The sequence below is a fragment of the Salmo salar genome, chromosome 06, assembly GCF_965601325.2.
Source record: "Salmo salar chromosome 06, fSalSal1, whole genome shotgun sequence".
Lineage (NCBI taxonomy): Eukaryota > Metazoa > Chordata > Actinopteri > Salmoniformes > Salmonidae > Salmo > Salmo salar.
The window spans coordinates 53,791,667-53,810,000 of record NC_138296.1 but is presented as its reverse complement, the minus strand read 5'-3'; the positions used below and the strand labels follow the sequence as shown (position 1 = coordinate 53,810,000).

The window sequence follows — 18,334 nt, the reverse complement described above, 5'->3', positions numbered from 1 at the left end:
TTTGCTCTAAATTATGCTGTAGCTAGGCTCCATCTCTAATAGGCTTTGTTAGAAATGAGTGATGAGTACTACATGTCTACCTAAACACCCTACAGTAAATGCTGTCTTTAACACACAGACACATGAACACTAGTACACACAGAGAAGCACTTATGTCCATAAACACACACACACATACAGTACACACACACACTATTCTGGATTATAGGGATTGGGCTGCCACTGGGTAATGGGCATCGTGCCAATGCAGGCTGGTCTTTAGATCATGCCATGGTTTTACTCTTACTAAGTTATCTTGCATATTTGCATTATCTGTGTGTGTGTGTGTGTGTGTGTGTGTGTGTGTGTGTGTGTGTGTGTGTGGCTAACTTTAAAAACAAGCCTTTCTGTGAGTTAGTCAGGCCTTGTCACAAATGATTGTGACTGAACAATACCATTAAACTGTTTCTATGCATCCTAGACTACAGGTAACCTAACAGTTAAGAGCATTGGGCCAGTAACTGAAAGGTCGCTGGTTCGAATCCCTGAGCCGGCAAGGTGGAAAAACCTGCCGTTCTGCCCTTGAGCAAGGCAGTTAACCCCCAACAACAGCTGCTCCCCCGTGCACCGATGACGTGGACGTCTATTTAAAGCAGCCCCCCCGCACCTTTCTGATTCAGAGGGGTTAGGTTAAATGCTGAAGACACATTTCGGTTGAATGCAGTTAGTGTGACTGACTAGGTATCCCCTTTCCCTACATTCAATTAGGCCTGTCTGTCTTTTCTAGTTTTGCAAAGGAAACTAGTCTTTCAGTCCCAAGATTTTGAGGAGACCTAGTGAAAGTAAACTAAAAATAGAAGGTAATCTGTGGTCTCGGGAGACCTGTAGTGAAAGGCTTCCAGGCTCAGCATCGTTCAGTACCTAGTAGCCCAAGAACACACACTGCTGCTCCCCAACAGGTTTCGCCTTTTAAAAATAGAGGGAGCAGGAATTGTGCAAAAAGCATAGGGAACCAGCACTGTTCATGCACCATTGAGAACTTCAAATATGGAGAAAGAGAGTAATGGAAACAGGGAGATGGTGAGAGAGGACTAATGTTCTGTCCTCTGCTTTCTGTCTGTGGCAGTGATCGATTTTCCTTATTTATTTGTTCAAGGAGGCGGTGAACACGTCCATGTCTAGGCTATTTCCTGTGAAAGGCCAGGCTGCTGTGGCTCGTGACTAGAGTGACTCTCTTCACTGAACCTGAAGCTACCACTGGTTGTTGGGCTTGTTTTGGTGTATTTACCCAGCATTTTATAGGTAGGGCCATACACCAGACCTGGGTCACAAATACAATTTCAATTATTTCAGTTACTTTCACATTCATTTCAAAGTAAGTTTTCAGATATTATGTATTTGAAAATACAAGTAGTTGAATATTGGAATGTATTTGGAATACAAATATGCATTTGAACCCTATCAGTCCCGAGACCCCAGCAAAATTGTTTTTACATTTTCTTTTCAGCACAACCAGCGCTACATGTACAACACAAAACAATTTGACATAAATAGTTGCATTCATGAGTTTTATTGACAAATGTAAAAAAAAAGTATTATAATAATGGTCCGCCAAAGCAAAAATGTATTTACACGGCTTGTATTTACACCATGTAAATACATTTACACGGCTTGTACAAAACATTGGGAACACCTTCCTAATAGGGTTGCACGATATATCGGAATCGGACAATATTAGCTAAAAATGCCAACATCGGTATCGGCCCGATGTCTAGATTAACACCGATTTGCAAAACTGATGTCAAAGCTGACGTGCATACCTATATAATGTAGGTAATGACGCCACGTAAAATGTTGCGCTACACGTGCAACACAGCATTCCTAACCTAGCCCACAATGTCTGCTATGTGGCTTGAGCAGTTAACAAGTCTAGCAGTCATTTGAAAGAGTAAGAACATTTCACCGAGACAACTGAAAGGCAAAATCCATTAACGGCAAGATAATGAAATTCATCAACCGTTCTCTGTCATGGGAGATGTTAGCTTTTGTCGACTAGTCGAGCACCGGTACACACAACCAAGTGTGCTATTTTTCAGATGTTGCCCTACCGGAGTTACACAGTAATAGTGTCACTGCTATTAGCTTCACGACATACTATGGAAGCTGTTTGGGTCTTTGCGTGTCAAAAAAAGATACACGTCAAATAACACTATTTGACACGTCAAATAACACAGTTCTATTATAGAATGTTGTGTGTTCTGAATTTGCACGTGCAAGCCAAGGGCCACCACTACTATCAGTAGCACTGCCAAAGCTGTACAAAAAAGTCTGCAAACAAGCAAACACCGTCCACGAACAATGTGCTTACAGTACCGTGTTGGTAATAAAGCATCATTTGTTTGATCGCAGCTTCTGGGTTAGCTAGTTTTCGCTTGGTACCTAGCTAGCACCAATACAACCAGCCTGATAACAATGACCAGTAGAAACTGCAGTCATTTTCATTATTCTTAGCAATGATCTAGGAATCCTTGTAAGTATTAGCTAGGTTGCCACTTGTTTTTCACCTATTGAAATTTAACTTCTGTTCATGAAAATAAATAGCTAGCCAGCTACTTAACCCTGTTGCCCAAAGCTAACATTATAAGCAGCCAGCTAGCTAGTATCTGGCTAGTGAGGCTTGACTGGCCCGGGTTATGTGTTGTGAAGCTAGCCACAATAAGGATTAGGCACAATAGTGGAATTTGTGGTTTGCCTTCAAAATAAAAGTACCTATTTGAAAGTGATGCAGAAGGTTACAATTGGTGGAATCATGCCATATTTAGACTGGATAATGTTAAACAAGGTTGGAATGTGAAGCAATGAAATGTGGTATCAATCTACTCAGTGACACCCACAGAACACAACTGTTTAGAGTTTACGCAAATATTAGTGTTGTAGCTCTTATCGCGGGACTGTGAGTGTGTGAAATTACCTCCCCAGTCAGCCTATTGTCATGACATGCCCTGGGGGGAGGATCATAGCCCCCCCCCCCCCCCCCCCATCTCTCTCGCTCGCTCTCTCTCTCCCCACAGTTTTATGACTTTACGACAGGTCATAAATACCTGGTATAAACTGCCATGCAGTATTGAGAGTCTAAGAGAACAAAGAACCTCTCTTGGCCAAACTCCTAAATCCCCAAAATGCGAGAATCAAACAATATTTCCACTTTTGAGAATGTGGGAATGGTCCGTTAACACTTAAGGGACAGTTAAGACGAGTGTGTTTAATTTGGTGATCTCATGTGGGTCAGGAAACACACACCGTTATCTCTTAAAGTGTACATTTCCCAACTGTCAGGTTTACATCTAAATATTGTGAAACGTATGTGATTAAACATGAAACTATTTGTGAAAAGATGTAATGTGATGTTAACCTTCTAAATGAGAGTATGGATTTTCATAAAGATTATCTAGTCAGTAGCCACGCCCACGTGAGCATAGACATTACATCGGCGTCATGGAATCGCCCATTTCGACTGAAATGTATAAAACCCCCTCCTGATGAAATTCACACCAGACCACGCAAACCACGGTGTAAGCTAAGGTTGCAAATGGTTGTATTTCTAAGACTAGAAAACATGCTAACGTGACATGTTGAAATAGTTGGCACTACAACTCTACCGAAGGACAAGACTATACCATGTGGAGCATTGGCTACACAGCTGGAAATGGTTAAACTCTATCGATCACAGAATAAGAGCAAATCTTAGACGTATAATTACTAGTCTGCAGCTAGAAATTACGTAAGTCTAGTACGAGAATATCGACAACCGCCAAAGCATCTATCTATGAGAACTAGAGGTCGACCGATTAATCGGAATGGCCGATTTAATTAGTGCCAATTTCAAGTTTTCGTAACAATCAGTAATCTGCATTTTTAGACACCGATCATGGCCGATTACACGGTCTCCACGAGGAGACTGCGTGGCAGGCTGACTACCTGTTATGCGAGTGCAGCAAGGAGGCAAGGTAAGGTGCTAGCTAGCATTAAACGTATCTTATCAAAAACAATCAATCTTAACATAATCACTAGTTAACTACACATGGTTGATGATATTACTAGTTTATCTAGCTTGTCCTGCTTTGCATATAATCGATGCGGTGCCTGTTAATTTATCATTGAATCATAGCCTACTTTGCCAAACGAGTGATTTAACAAGCGCATTCGCAAAAAAAGCACCGTCATTGCACCAATGTGTACCTAACCATAAACATCAACGCCTTTCTTAAAATCAATACACAAGCATATATTTTAAACCTACATATTTAGCTAATAGAAATCCAGGTTAGCCGGCAATATTAAACTAGGGAAATTGTGTCACTTCTCTTGCGTTCATTGCACGCAGAGTCAGGGTATATGCAACAGTTTGGGCCGCCTGGCTCGTTGCAAACTAATTTGCCGGAATTTTACGTAATTATGACATAACATTGAAGGTTGTGCAATGTAACAGGAATATTTAGACTTATGGATGCCACCCATTAGATAAAATACTGAACGGTTCCGTATTTCACTGAAAGAATAAACGTTTTGTTTTCGAAATGATAGTTTCTGGATTTGACCATTATTAATGACCAAAAGCTTGTATTTCTGTGTGTTTATTATAATTAAGTCTATGATTTGATAGAGCAGTCTGACTGAGCGGTGGTAGGCAGCAGCAGGCTCGTAAGCATTCATTCAAACAGCACTTTACTGTGTTTGCCAGCAGCTCTTCGCAATGCTTCAAGCATTGTGCTGTTTATCAACTCCCGAGATTAGGCTGGCAATACTAAAGTACCTATTAGAACATCCAATAGTCAAAGGTATATGAAATACAAATGGTATAGAGAGAAATAGTCCTATAATAACTACAACCTAAAACGTATTTCCTGGGAATATTGAAGACTCATGTTAAAAGGAACCACCAGCTTTCATATGTTCTCATGTTCTGAGCAAGGAACTTAAAGGTTAGCTTTTTTACATGGCACATATTGCACTTTTACTTTCTTCTCTAACACTTTTGTTTTTGCATTATTTAAACCAAAATGAACATGCTTCATTATTTATTTGAGACTAAATTTATTTAATTGATGTCTTATATTAAGTTAAAATAAGTGTTCATTCAGTATTGTTGTAATTGTCATTATTATAAATATATATATTAGAAAATCAGCCGATTTTAATCGGTATCGGCTTTTCTGTTCCTCCAATAATCGGTATCGGCGTTGACAAATCATAATTGGTCGACCTCTAATGAGAACATTTCCGAATGGTGCTCTGAAGTATCCATTTTAACCACGAAAGACATTGTGACTTCTGGGAACGTTAACCAGAGACTCTGATGAACCCTACAGGATGATCGAGGATTCCAACAGAGAAGAAAACAACGACATTCGGGCATAAATATATAAATTGGAATTATTCTCTAATGAACGGCCGTTCATGTGCAAAGGATTATCATTTTAATTAGTATAATTATAGACTGTGTAGTGAATCCATTTTGTCTTTCCAGCTCTTTCTCAGTCCCCATCCCTTTCCTTTTACGACCAAGCTGTCACATCGGCTTAGCCCACTAGGGACTTTTCTATCATTGTTAGTAACCAATATCTACTGTTTATGTATTTCTATGATTATTTAGTTCGTTAGTAAATAATGATTCATTATGGGAACTAGGGTTCGTGTAGATAACCAAGAATTTTACAACATTTGGAATGAAACTAATGAGGTAACAATTCATTTATGGAAGACTAATTGATAAGATGTGAAAATATCTGAAGAGTCTTCGTGAAAGAGACTATAAATATTTTCCCGTGGTGCCCCGACTTCCTAGTTAATTACAGTTTACGTGATTAGTTTAATCACGTAATAATAACGTAGAGAATTGATTTGATAAATTGTCTTCACATTTAATGATCGTCACAGACACGACACTGTTGTGGGCATTGATATTCGTATTGCACTGAACAGCTTTACCTTTTCGGTCCGCGTTGTGAACCCGAATGAATATATAAGAATAATACATACAAAAAATATACCTATAGGCTATGCCTACGCTGCAATTTAGGCCTATGCCTCGTAAATCTGAGCTGAAAAACATTTCAGGCTATTCCGTTAAAACAACTAGAGCCTTTGCGCACATTGTAATCAAAATTCTGTACAATGGCGAGTGGTGGGGTTGATTGACCAGAATTGGAGGATCCTCCATCGTCGTTTAAATCTCCAGTTTGGGAACATTTTGGCTTCCCAGTAGATTACAACGGCAATGGACATAGTTGTGGGTAAAATGTTAACAGTATATCTCTACGCTCAACGAGAATAGCATATTCAGCTGCAAACACCTCAAATATGTTGACACGTACGCCAACATCACCCCAGTATACCGGCGCAAGACGGAAACACAAAGAAACAATGTCTCCCCTCTGCATTCAAGCAGCCCTTGGCAGCTGATTCTGATCGGGCCCCAAAAAATACAAGTGCAACAGTAGGTAGGTGATGCTTGTATTTTTTACAGTCTTTGTGCGCATATCCGCAGCTATAATCCATTCTCGGTGGTTGTGAATAGGGAGTTTCAGCACCTCGTAAAAGCCACGTTACTAACTTCTTATTTCAGCAAACAGGTAGTACCCTCCTACATGCAGTTACATTGGAAAATATTCAGACCCTTTGACTTTTTCTACATTTTGTTACGTTACAGCCTTATTCTAAAATGAATTTAAAAAATATTAAAAATCCTCATCGATCTACACACATTAAACCATAATGACAATGCAAAAACTGTTTTTTTTTTTACATTTTTGAAAGACACCTAAAGGACTCACAGACCATGAGAAACAAGATTATCTGGTCTGATGAAACTAAGTTTGAACTGCCAAGCGTCACGTCTGGAGGAAACCTGGCACCATCCCTACGGTGAGACGTGGTGGCAGCATCATGCTGTAAGGATGTTTTTCAGCGGCAGGGACTGGGAGACTTAGTCCGGATAGATGAACAGAGCACAGTACAGAGAGATCATTGATGAAAACCAGCTCCAGAGCGCTCAGGACCTAACACTGGCGTGAAAGTTCACCTTCCAACAGGACAATGACCCTAAGCACACAGCCAAGACAATGCAGGAGTGGCTTCGGGACAAGTCTCTGAATGTCCTTGAGTGGTCCGGTCAGAGCCCAGATTTGAACCCGATCAAACATCTCTGGAGAGACCTGAAAATAGCTGTGCAGCGACGCTCCCCATCCAACCTGACAGAGCTTGAGAGGTTCTGCAGAGAAGAATGGGAGAAAATCCCCAAATACAGGTGTGTCAAACTTGTAGAGTAATACCCAAGAAGACTCGAGGCTGTAATCGCTGCCAAAGGTGCTTCAACAAAGTGCTGAGTAAAGGGTCTGAATACTTATGTAGTATTTCATTTTTTTTTATTTGTCATTATGTGGTACTGTGTGTAGATTTTTTTTCTCATCAAACATTGAATCAAATTTAAATTAAGGATGTAACGTAACAAAATGTGGAAAAATTAAGGGGTCTGAATACTTTCCTAATGCACTTTAATAAAACCAAAGCTTTCAATTAATTGGCCAATGCACCCTGTGACAGTCCATTACATTACCCTGGAGTTGGAGATGTATCGTGCTACGGACACACCCCATTTTTCTTTTATTTTATTTCACCTTTTTTTTCAGTTGCGACCTGGCCAAGATAAAGCAAAGCAGTGTGACACAAACAACACAGAGTTACACATGGGATAAACAAACGTACAGTCAATAACACAATTAAAAATATATATGTACAGTGTGTGCAAATGTAGTAAGATTAGGGAGGTCAGGCAATAAATAGGCATTATGGCGACATAATTAATTTAGCATTAACACTGGAGTGATAGATGTGCAGAAGATGATGTGCAAGTAGAGAAACTGGGGTGCAAAAGAGCAAAAAAATAAATTACAATATGGGGATGAGGTAGTTGTGTGGGCTATTTATAGATGGCCTGTGTACAGGTGCAATGATCGGAAAGCTGCTCTGACAGCTGATGCTTAAAGTTAGTGAGGGAAGTTAGTGAGGGAGATATGAGTCTCCAGCTTCAGTGATTTTTGCAATTCGTTCTAGTCATTGGCAGCAGAGTACTGGAAGGAATGGCGGCCAATGAGGAGTTGGCTTTGGGGATGACCAGTGAAATTGACCTGCTGGAGCTCCTGCTACGGGTGGGTGTTGCTATGGTAACCAGAGAGCTGAGATAAGGCAGGGCTTTACCTAGCAAAGACTTATACAGTTGAAGTCAGAGGTTTACATACACCTTAGCCATATACATTTCAACTCAGTTTTTCACAATTCCTGACATTTAATCCTAGTAAAAATTCCCTGTCTTAGGTCAGTTAGGATCACCACTTTATGTTAAGAATGTGAATTGTCAGAATAATAGTAGAGAGAGTGATTATTTCAGCTTGTATTTATTTCATCACATTCCCAGTGGGTCAGAAGTTTACATACACTCAATTAGTATTTGGTAGCATTGCCTTTAAATTGTTTAACTTGGGTCAAAAGTTTTGGGTAGCCTTCCACAAGCTTCCCACAATAAGTTGGGTGAATTTTGGCCCATTCCTCCTGACAGAGCTGGTGTAACTGAGTCAGGTTTGTAGGCCTCCTGGCTCGCACGCGCTTTATCAGTTCTGCCCACAAATTGTCTATAGGATTGAGGTCAGGGCTTTGTGATGGCCACTCCAATACCTTGACTTTGGAAGTATGCTTGGGGTCGATGTCTATTTGGAAGACCCATTTGCTTTAACTTCCTGACTGATGTCTTGAGATGTTGCTTCAATATATCCACATAATTTTCCTTCCTCATGAAGCCCTCTATTTTGTGAAGTGCACCAGTCCCTCCTGCATCAAAGCACCTCCACAACATGATGCTGCCACCCCCGTGCTTCACGGTTGGGATGGTGTTCTTCTGCTTGCAAGCCTCCCCTTTTTTCCTCCAAACATAACAATGGTCATTATGGCCAAGAAGTTATATTTTTGTTTCATCAGACCAGAGGACATTTCTCCAGAAAGTATGATCTTCGTCCCCACGTGCAGTTGTAAACCGTAGTCTGGCTTTTTTATGGCGGTTTTGGAGCAGTGGCTTCTTCTTGCTGAGCGGCCTTTCAGGTTATGTCGATATAGGACTCGTTTTACTGTGGATATAGATACTTTTTGTACCCGTTTTCTCCAGCATATTCACAAGGTCCTTTGCTGTTGTTCTGGGATTGATTTGCACTTTTCGCACCAGATCTTTTTTAGGAGACAGAACACTTCTCCTTCCTGAGCGGTATGATGGCTGCATGGCCCCATGGTGTTTATACTTGCGTACTATTTTTGTGCAGATGAACGTGGTACCTTCAGGCATTTGGAAATGCACCCAAGGATGAGCCAGACTTGTGGAGGTCTATAATTTTTTTCTGAGGTCTTGGCTGAATTCTTTTGATTTTCCCCATGATGTCAAGCAAAGAAGCACTGAGTTTGAAGGTAGGCCTTGAAATACATCCACAGGTACACCTCCAATTGACTCAAATGATGTCAATTAGCCTATCAGAAGCTTTTAAAGCCATGGCATAATTTTCTGTAATTTTCCAAGCTGTTTGAAGGTACAGTCATCTTAGTGTATGTAAACTTTTTGACCCACTGGAATTGTGATACAGTGAATTATAAGTGAAATAATCTTTCTGTAAACAGTTGTTGGAAAAATGACTTGTCATGCACAAAGTAGATGTCCTAACTGACTTGCCAAAACTATAGTTTGTTAACCTCTCTGGGCCAGACGTCCCACCCTAGTCAACAGCCAGTGGAATCCCGTGGCGCGAAATACAAATACCTAAAAAATGCTATAACTTCAATTTCTCAAACATATGACTATTTTACACCATTTTAAAGACAAGACTCTCGTTAATCTAACCACACTGTCCGATTTCAAAAAGGCTTTACAACGAAAGCAAAATATTAGATTATGTCAGCAGAGTACCCAGCCAGATATAATCAGACACCCATTTTTCAAGCTAGCATATAATGTCACAAAAACCAAAATCACAGCTAAATGCAGCACTAACCTTTGATGATCAGATGACACTCCTAGGACATTATGTTATACAATACATGCAAGTTTTGTTCAATCAAGTTCATATTTATATCAAAAACCAGCATTTTACATTAGCATGTGACGTTCAGAACTAGCATTCACACCGAATACTTCCGGTGAATTTACTAAATTACTCACGATAAACGTTCACAAAAAACATAATTATTTTAAGAATTATAGATACAGAAATCCTTTATGCAATCGCGGTGTCCGATTTTAAAATAGCTTTTCGGTGAAAGCACATTTTGCAATATTGTGAGTAGATAGCCCGGCCATCACAGACTAGCTATTTTGACACCCACCTAGTTTGGTACTCACCAAACTCAGATTTACTATAAGAAAAATTGGATTACCTTTGCTGTTCTTCGTCAGAATGCACTCAGGACTTCTACTTCAACAACAAATGTTGGTTTGGTTCCAAATAATCCATAGTTATATCCAAATAGCGGCGTTTTGTTCGTGCGTTCAAGACACTATCCGAAGGGTGACGCGCCGGCGCATATCGTGACATAAAATTTCAAAATATTCCATTACCGTACTTCGAAGCATGTCAAACGCTGTTTAAAATCAATTTTTATGCGATTTTTCTCGTAAAATAGCGATAATATTCCGACCGGGAGACGTCCTTTTCGTTCAAAGGCTCAAAATGTAAAATGGACTCTTCACGAGCGCCCGTCTCATTGTTCTCAGATCGACCACTTACCAAATGCGCTACTGTTTTTCAGCCAGTAACTGCAGAGTCATCATTCAACGTTCTGGCGCCTTCTGAGAGCCTATGGGAGCGTTAGAAAATGTCACGTTACAGCAGAGATCTTCTGTTTTGGATAGAGATGACAAAGAAGGCCAAGAAATGGCGCTTCCTGTTTGGAATCTTCTCAGGTTTTGGCCTGCCATATGAGTTCTGTTATACTCACAGACACCATTCAAACAGTTTTAGAAACTTTAGGGTGTTTTCTATCCAAATCAAACAATTATATGCATATTCTAGTTACTGGGCAGGAGTAGTAACCAGATTAAATCGGGTACGTTTTTTTATCCGGCCGTGCAAATACTGCCCCCTATCCCCAACAGGTTAACAAGGAATTTGTGGAGTGGTTAAAATGAGTTTTAATGACTCCAACCTAACTGTAGGTAAACTTCTGACTTCAACTGTATATATGTGTGTATATATAATCGATACGCATATACATACATACATACATACATACATACATACATACATACATACATACATACATACATACATAGATGACCTGTAGATGACCTGGAGCCAGTGGGTTTGGCGACGAATATGAAACGAGGGCCAGCGAACAAGAGCATACAGGTTGCAGTGGTGGGAAGTATATGGGGCTTTGGTGACAAAATGGATGGCACTGTGATAGACTACATCCAATTTGCTGAGTAGAGTGTTGGAGTCATTTTGTAAATGACATCGCCGAAGTCAAAGATCGGTAGGATAGTCCGTTTTTAGGAGGGTATGTTTAGCAGCATAAGTGAAGGAGGCTTTGTTGCGAAATAGGAAGCCGATTCTAGATTTCATTTTGGGTTGGAGATGCTTAATGTGAGTCTGGAAGTTGAGTTTACAGTCTAACCAGAACCTAGGTATTTGTAATTTTCCACATATTCTAAGTCAGAACCGTCCAGAGTAGTGATGCTAGACGGGCAGGCGGGTGCAGGCAGCGATCGGTTGAAAAGCATGCATTTAGTTTTACTTGCATTTAAGAGCAGTTGGAGGCCACGGAAGGAGTGTTGTATGGCATTGAAGCTTGTCTGGAGGTTTGTTAACCTCTCTGGGACGCAGTATACAGTTACCCGCCAAGTTCTGGAGTCAACTAAACTCAGAATTAGTATTATAAATCTTCCCTTACCTTTGCTGATCTTCGTCGGAATGCACTCCCACTTCCACAAGAAATGTTCTTTTTGTTCGAAAAACTCCATATTTATGTCCAAATACCTCCGTTTTGTTTGCGCGTTCAGATCACTAATCCAAAGGTATAACGCGAGAGTGCAAAACCAGAGACGAAAAGTCAAATAGTTCCATTACCGTTTGTAGAAACATGTCAAACAATGTTTACAATCAATCCTTAGGGTCTTTTTAACATAAAACTTCGATAATATTCCAACCGGACAATAGCGTATTCATTACAGAGGAAAAAGAAGGAGCGGCGCGTCAGTGTGCCTGCGCAGTAAACAACTCACTGGTCCCAGGCAGTCCACTGATTGATTGAGCTCCTATTCTCTGCCCAGTGACAGTAGACACATGAAACAAGTTTCTAAAGGCTGTTGACAGCCAATGGAAGCCTTAGGAAGTGCAAAATGACCCCACAGACACTGTAATTTCGATAGGGATTAGATAGAAAAAGTCACTTCCTGGTTAGATTTTTTTTTCTCTGGTTTTTGCCTGCCATATGAGTTCTGTTATACTCACAGACATCATTCAAACAGTTTTAGAAACTTCAGAGTGTTTTCTATCCAAATCTACTAATAATATGCATATCCTACCTTCTGGGCCCGAGAAGCAGGCAGTTTAATTTGGGCACGCCTTTCATCCGGACGTCAAAATACTGCCCCCTATCCTAGAGAAGTTAACACGGTGTCCAAAGAAGGGCCAGAAGTATACCAGAATGGTGTCGTCTGCATAGAGGTGGATCAGAGAATCACCAGCAGCAAGAGCAACATCATTGATGTATACAGAGAAAAGAGTCGCCTGAGAATTGAACCCTGTGGCACCCCCAGAGACACTGCCAGAGGTCCGGACAACAGGCCCTCCGATTTGACACATTGAACTCTATCTGAGAGGTAGTTGGTGAACTAGGCAAGCCAGTCATTTGAGAAACCAAGGCTGTTGAGTCTGCCGATTTAAGAATGCAGTGATTGACAGAGTCGAAAGCCTTGGCCAGGTCGATGAAGATGCCTGCACAGTATTATCTTGTACGATGGTTGTTATGATATCGTTTAGGACCTTGAGCGTGGCTGAGGTGCACCCATGACCAGCTCGGAAACCAGATTTAATAGCGGAGAAGGTACGGTGGGATTCGAAATGGTCAGTGATCTGTTTAACTTGGCTTTCGAAGACTTTAGAAAGGCAGGGTAGGATAGATATATAGGTCTGTAACAGTTTGGGTCTGGAGTGTCCCCCACTTTGAAAAGGAGGATGACCTTGGCGGATTTCCAATCTTTAGGGATCACAGACGATACAAAAGAGAGGTTGAACAGGCTAGTAATAGGGGTTGCAACAATTGCGGTGGATAATTTTAGAGAGGGTCCATATTGTCTAGCCCAGCTGATTTGTAGGGGTCCAGGTTTTGTAGCTCTTTCAGAACATCAGCTATCTGGATTTGGGGGAAGGAGAAGTGGGGGTGGCTTGTGCAAGTTGCTGTGGGGGGTGCAGAGCTGTTGGCCGGGGTAGGGGTAGCCAGGTTGAAAGCATGCCCAGACGTAGAAAAATGCTTATTGAAATTCTCAATTATCGTAGATTTATCGGTGGTGACAGTGTTTCCTAGCCTCAGTGCAGTAGGCAACTGGGAGGAGGTGCTCTTATTCTCCATGAACTTTACAGTGTCCCACTTATGGGAGTCACTAGTGCAAATCTGACACTAATGGAGGCAGTCTCATGTTGCGTTCGTAACCAAGGGGAAGTGGGAATTTACCATACGACTGGGAAATAATCCACTTGAACGGTGGTAATTACTATCATCCTGAGCACCCACTTCTCCCACATGGTGAACTCTGACGTCAGCTACAAAGGAAATGGCCTCTAACAGTGTTTTATCGGCAGTTAAATGCAACAAAACAATATTTATAAAAAACAATATATTCATGTGTTTTTTTAACTCTATAATTTGTTTATAAGCGTGATAGCTGTACTTTGAGTTTGTTGACACAGCTTGTTGGCCTTTAGTCAATTGCAGTTTCTTAATGAGTTCAAATCACATGAATGCATCCAACTGGTAGTTATGACTTCACAACTGGTAAATTACCACCTCCTGCTCAGTGGGATTGAGATCCGGGCTCTTCGCTGGCCATGGCAGAACACTGACATTCCTGTCTTGCAGGATATCACGCACAAACGAGCAGTACGGCTGGTGGCATTGTCATGCTGGAGAGTCATGTCAGGATGAGCCTTCAGGAAGGGTACCACATGAGGATGTCTTCCCTGTAACGCACAGTGTTGATATTGCCTGCAATGACAACAAGCTCAGTCCGATGATGCTGTGACACATCGCCCCAGACCATGACAGACACTCCACCTCCAAATCGAACTCGCTCCAGAGTACAGGCCTTGGTGTAACGCTCATTCCTTCGACGATAAACGCAAATCCGACCACCACCTCTGGTGCGACAAAACCGCGACTCGTCAGTGAAGAACACTTTTTGCCCGTCATGTCTGGTCCAGCGACGGTGGGTTTGTGCCCATAGGCGACATTATTGCAGGTGATGTCTGGTGAGGATCTGCCTTACAACAGGCCTACAAGCCCTCCGTCCAGCCTCTCTCAGCCTATTGCAGACAGTCTGAGCACTGATGGAGGGATTGTGCGTTCCTGGTGTAACTCAGGCAGTTGTTGTTGCCATCCTGTACCTGTCCCGCAGGTGTGATGTTCGGATGTACCGATCCTGTGCAGGTGTTGTTACACGTGGTCTGCCACTACGAGGACGATCAGCTGTCCGTCCTGTCTCCCTGTAGTGCTTTCTTAGGTGTCTCACAGTACGGACATTGCAATTTATTGCTCTGGCCACATCTGCAGTCCTCATGCCTCCTTGCAGCATGCCTAAGGCACGTTCACGCAGAGAAGGGACCCTGGGCATCTTTCTTTTGGTGTTTTTCAGAGTCAGTAGAAAGACCTCTTTAGTGTCCTAAGTTTTCACAACTGACCTTATTTGCCTACCGTCTGTAAGCCTTAGCCTCGTCGTTAAGCCTCGTCTTAACGACCATTCCACAGGTGCATGTTCATTAATTGTTTATGGTTCATTGAACAAGCATGGGAAACAGTTTACAATGAACCCTTTACAATGAAGATCTGTGAAGTTATTTGGATTATTACGAATCATCTTTGAAAGACAGGGTCCTGAAAAAGGGACGTTTGGTTTTTTTTGCGAGTTTATTAGTTTATGCATAGTACTGTCTGTAAACAATTTGTCTTTTCTTAGGAAGTGTCTAAAATAAATGGTGTTAGCCGCTAATGCTAATCATTAGTTAGCTAGCTAAATCAATTGAGGCCAGAGAAAAAAGTGGTAAAAAAATTATGAAAATTGCACAGCATCGCGTCAGCTAGGCAAGAATGAAGGCTACCCGACACTCACTTTTAAGTTGAACGCCATGTTTCTTCTCAAATCCGCAGGACGTAAAACAATATAGAGATAAGATGGATATCTATTTTGAGAAATTACATGTAGTATATTCATATTTTAGCATACACTTTTCATATTGTGAAATTCCTGCAGTCGGCACATGACCACAGAGGCATTGCTCTGGCTACTAAGCAAAAACTATTTACACAATAAACATACAATTCAAATATGCTATTTTGTCGTCAATGGATGAACGGGCGATAAACCAAATAGAAACTGATAATGGTGCATGTGACTTCAATGAACTGAATGATGAGGAGGGTGAAGATGGTGATTTTAAATTTGATTGATCTAAATGAAGAGGGTGAAGAGGTTGATTGAATTTAGAACAATAGTGTAATGATAAAGAGTTGTGGGCAGGGGGTCTAATTATTTTATTATAAAAGCCTGGAAATGGTAGCCTATATAATCTTCCCTCAGAGAATCAAATCAGACACTGAGAACAACATACAACGTGTGTAGTTCACAATAGCAAGCCGAACCAAACTACTGGACACACTGACCGCATTGCTGCAGAATTTAGATGGGTTGTAGTCAGATTGAGGATCGGATATTGAGCTTGAAATCGATTCTTCTTTATCTGATTCTAACGTTGACTTCGAGCCTCCGCCTGTGATGCCTGAGCCTCGTCGCAGTAAAACCAGAACTGAGCCAACTGAGACCTGCTCTCCCGCTTCCCCAAACACCACAGCTCCCTCTCGGGAAAAAGAAGACACAATGTCTAGTCGGCAGGTGTACACGAAACAAGGCCTATGAAAACTGCAGTGCAACCAATTTGTTTGTGGGGCTTGTTCACACAAAACCCTGAACCTGTGCTGACTGTGGACCCAAAACATAAAAAGAAGCCAAGATTGATTAATGCATAATGGCACAATACAGTGTCCAATACAATCAACAAATGACTGTTTTTTTTTATCTTGTCATTAATATATTTCCACATATTTCTTTATGCAATTAATCCTTTACAATAGTTTAACTATTTATCAAGGGTTGGTGCTTATGTTTGCGCACCTTGCAGGTTGACATGCAAAAGTAGACGCTGGAAACGTTCTCAGCAGGTACTTATATACTGAAAGGCCTGGCGGTTCTAGTGTTAATAGGGATATGCATCTTTACCGTTCAAGACGATTCGATACGTATCTAGATACATGGGCTCCGATACGATACAGAAACTAGACGTTTTAGTTTGAAACGATTCAGTTTGATTAGAGGAACGAATCCATGTGATCTCATCACAATCGGCCACTAATTAATTTGTCATTTTTGCAGATGAAAAATGTTCGAGCTAGTAATTTATCAAAATGTATTTTTTTTTTAATTGCTATGACATAGCCAATGAATATATAGCACAACTTTGGATTTCACCCGTCTCATAATCGAATGGTTTAGACATGTGGTCACCAACCTTTTCTGAGCCAAGATCACTTTCTGAACCAAAAGGCAGGCCGAGATCTAACGCTCAGATTTTTTTTTAAACATGTTACATTTTTTTAAAACCTGTGCAACATTTAAAAACAGTTCTGTAGCAATGAGGTTTGTGCAGTAGGCAATAGCTCAATACATTATCACTGCATATAAGCTATTCTTGAATTGCCCTGCCAATGTTGTTATTTTCAGACCATTGTAAAATGATATATGATCACCCTGGTAATATATAATTTGTTTTATTACTTGTGAGGCATAATTGAAATCATTTGCGTCTATTTTTTTTTTTTTTTTTTTTTTACTGGACTGCGTCTGATGCAGCCCAGTATCGCCAAGCGCTACATTGACCATCAGATGCTTGTGATCAGTCTCGGAGGGAGGGAGGGATGAGTCATGTCGCACTTCAGTATTAGTGACTCATGCACCAATTCATGTTTTTTGTTGATTTTATTTAATTAAAAAATATATATATTTTTTTTTTTTGGGGGGGGGGGGGGGTAAATGTAAATATCCATACACACATATATACATACAAAGACCTATATAAACATATATACTTTTTTAAAGAATATACATTTATTATTATTCCCTGCAAACCCTACCACCGATCCCCCAATTGGAGTAAACTAATAAACACTTCGGCTTTTACCTTCAATTTATTCATCTTATACACATTTTACAGACAGTCTATTTTACAATAGTTCTTTTTTTTTCTTTTTTTTCCTTCCTCTATTTTTGATGTCCATCCAGTTTGATTTCTATTTGTAACTGTTCTATATCATAAAAGTTCTGAACCTATATACATTTTACAGACTCCGTATGTTTTACATTGTTTATCCTGTTATTAGTCCCACCCTTCAGCTTCATTCAACCCCTCCCATCTATCTCTCAACATCATCCATTTCGGATTTCTATTTGCCATATATTTTTCAACTGTGCCGTGATGCTTCACAAAACAATTGAACCTTTCTATTCTCATAGCTTCTACAGATTGTAAATTAAAAATAAACATTTTTGCTAAAATAATTATTATATTATTGATTGATTGACTATGGCTTTTCAAATCACTAACCCTAACCCAATTCATGTTGTTACTCGTATGACCAAATACTCCTCGATATTAGAAACGCGCTGCTAATAACTACGCAAGTCTATCGATAGCGTGAGTGTCTAGGGAGACAGTGTTTTATGGCTTATAAAGTGTTGACAGTGCTGAATAAAATCTTAAACACCAACTCATAAAAACAGCAGCTCTTTGCTGTATTTGTTGACAGTCTCTCTGGTCATGTTTTTTTAATTTTACACAGTAGACGACTATCAATTTCGCTGTGGGCTAGTGAAAGCTGCAGACACGGTGATCTGGCTATTTGATTGGCCAGCCGTAGGCCTATAGGTACACTTGCTTTTCTTTCCGGGTCTGCATGATAGGGGGAGTTTGTACCTTCAGACTCATTAAATGGTTCAGAA

At 40.6% G+C, this 18,334-nt stretch overlaps 1 protein-coding gene across 1 annotated transcript in view; it reads left to right on the top strand.

Annotated features, from left to right (window-relative positions):
- The window catches only part of LOC106607584 (serine/threonine-protein phosphatase 2A 56 kDa regulatory subunit), a 163,771-nt gene that overhangs the window by 119,079 nt on the left and 26,358 nt on the right, over positions 1-18,334 (top strand). The window lies entirely within an intron of this gene.